Source organism: Andrographis paniculata, unplaced genomic scaffold, assembly GCF_009805555.1.
Source record: "Andrographis paniculata isolate CXL003 unplaced genomic scaffold, ASM980555v1 Contig49END, whole genome shotgun sequence".
Taxonomy (NCBI): Eukaryota; Viridiplantae; Streptophyta; class Magnoliopsida; order Lamiales; family Acanthaceae; genus Andrographis; species Andrographis paniculata.
Genome location: NW_026137583.1, coordinates 2542955 through 2545183, shown reverse-complemented (window position 1 = coordinate 2545183; position 2229 = coordinate 2542955). Strand labels below are relative to the sequence as shown.

Genomic DNA, 2229 nt, shown 5'->3' with positions numbered 1-2229 from the left:
AAAGCTCGAACTCTTAGGGAAACGCAACCATTAATTATATATTCGCAAACGGGAGCCCCCAATAGTAATACACACAACACAAAAATGATTTAGCCAGCGCAACGATTAATACCACAAAAAATCTCCTACAAAATTGGTTTTTGTTTTTCTTTACTTTCCGGTATTATATATCCAACAAAATAAAAAAGGGTACGTAATCATCATTTCATTGATCTGGTGGGCATGCAAATCAATTCAATCTTGATATATTATTTAGCTAGTGAATATGACAGCATGACCAACCCACAACCATCAACCTCACTGCATTGCTGCCCGCCCCACACGGCGACTCGGCGAGGCATTTTCTTCAATACCCCTACAACTACAAAGGAAAGAAACATTGTCAAACATAAGGCACAACAATGGCGCTGCTGTAAAGTTGGGGGCAAGAGCAAGAGAAAGTATACCAACTTCGACATCCTTCATCTGACAATAGTGTGGTGCGAATTCCAGTAAGCATTCCGGTTTTAGCTCACTAACCAGCAGCATATGTCCAGATGAGGTTCGTAAGGATATATGAGGACTATTTGTGCCCTGCGATGGGGATTAAGGAGGAGCCCAATGAATGAAGAGTTTGTTATCTGGTGCATGTACTTCTTGGTTGTTACAACCAATTCATGGCACACTAGCAAAAAAAATGTTTTTTTTTTTTTGTTACGGCCAGAAAATCATAACTAAAAGCTGATTTTTGTGCAAAATGCATTTTTGTGATGCTATAGTTACGATTTTTTTTCGTAATGTATACTCGCGTAACGAATTATTTTTTTGCTACGCAATTTTTCGTAACAATAAAGGTTATATTTGTTACACACATATTGTTATGATATTTTAATCTATAATAAATACCAATTTCTTTGGTAGTGGTAAACGACCCATATTGAAAGAACCTGACAGCAGTAAAGATTAAAACATGAAGCCATTGGAACAGATTTTATGCATCTTGCTTGAAAAGATTGTTATCCTAATTACCTGTGCTAAACTGGAGCTCGGGTGAATATGAACTGTCTGGGGGTGTTTCACAGTTCTATAGGAACCATTCTTTTGTAGTCTTGCCGAATTGGCGAAGAATCCCAATGTTATTGCTTTCTTTATTGCAGCTAAGTCATTCGTGTTTGATTTCACCTCGATTTCGACTCTTTCCAGCAGCTCCTCAAGCTGATCCCGGATATCTCTAGCTCTCTTCATGCTCCTCACCTGGATATAATTCTTGTAGCACCACTGAGTTGAATAATTGGTTTCTTTTCATGTGCTATATACCTAACAAAATACACATCACAAGATAAAGCCTTCTAATCCAATGAAAATTTTCAATAATTCTTATTAGTTAACTCATGGATAAGACTCTAACACGCGTACCTTCAACAATGCAACATGGTCCCCAACATTTCCCATGTGAAAATTCAAGTGTGCATTGTCTGCGTGAACTTGCTTGTCCTTGGGACGATAGAATATTGAATTTCCGACATATAGCATTGCAGCTATTGATATGATCTCATCATAGCACTCATATTTGTCAGAAGCAACAATCATCTTAGATAGCATGGGATCGAGCGAGAATTCAGCCATCCTTCTTCCAACTTTCATCAGGTCAGCATGCTTATTAAGCGCACTCAAAGCATAAAGAAGTTCCAATGCCTTCAGAAGAGCTTCAAATGCTGGAGGGTCCATAAAATCAAAGTTAAGCAGATCGTTGATGAAAAGAATCTTTGAAGCAAGCATTACATTGGCCAAGTTTGTATTTTTGGAATAGTATTACCATCTAGTTCGTTTTAATAATTGTAGGCAGTGTACAATCGAAAACATTTTACAGGACCAGGTCTTCCAGATCAGCTGGCTCATTTAGCTGAAGCTTTCGAGATTGGAGTGATCAGTAAGGATTCCATTCCAGTCTGAGGATTATATGTCTTCATCTTACAGAAACCTTGATCGATAACATACTTCATATATATTGTATTGTCGTGTCCCAAGAACAAGTCTCTCTTTGTATTGTACATATTTTTATTCGATGTGTCTGTCTAATGTTGTCCACACATCTGTTGAATCATCAATGAAAAAATTCTGGTTTCACGGCAATGACTGTGTTGTTAGGAAAATAGAGATCGAATGGAGGAATGCTCAAATCTCATTAAACTGCTCTGAAAAATAAGTCTAATACATGATCCAAACTTTTAACTTTATTTTCCAATCCAC

General features: G+C 37.4%; 1 pseudogene; it reads right to left on the bottom strand.

Moving 5' to 3' along the window:
- Positions 1 to 248: 248 nt before the first annotated feature.
- On the bottom strand, positions 249 to 1982 carry LOC127252935 (pre-mRNA-splicing factor ATP-dependent RNA helicase DEAH1-like; annotated as a pseudogene).
- Between the last annotated feature and the right edge of the window lie 247 nt (positions 1983 to 2229).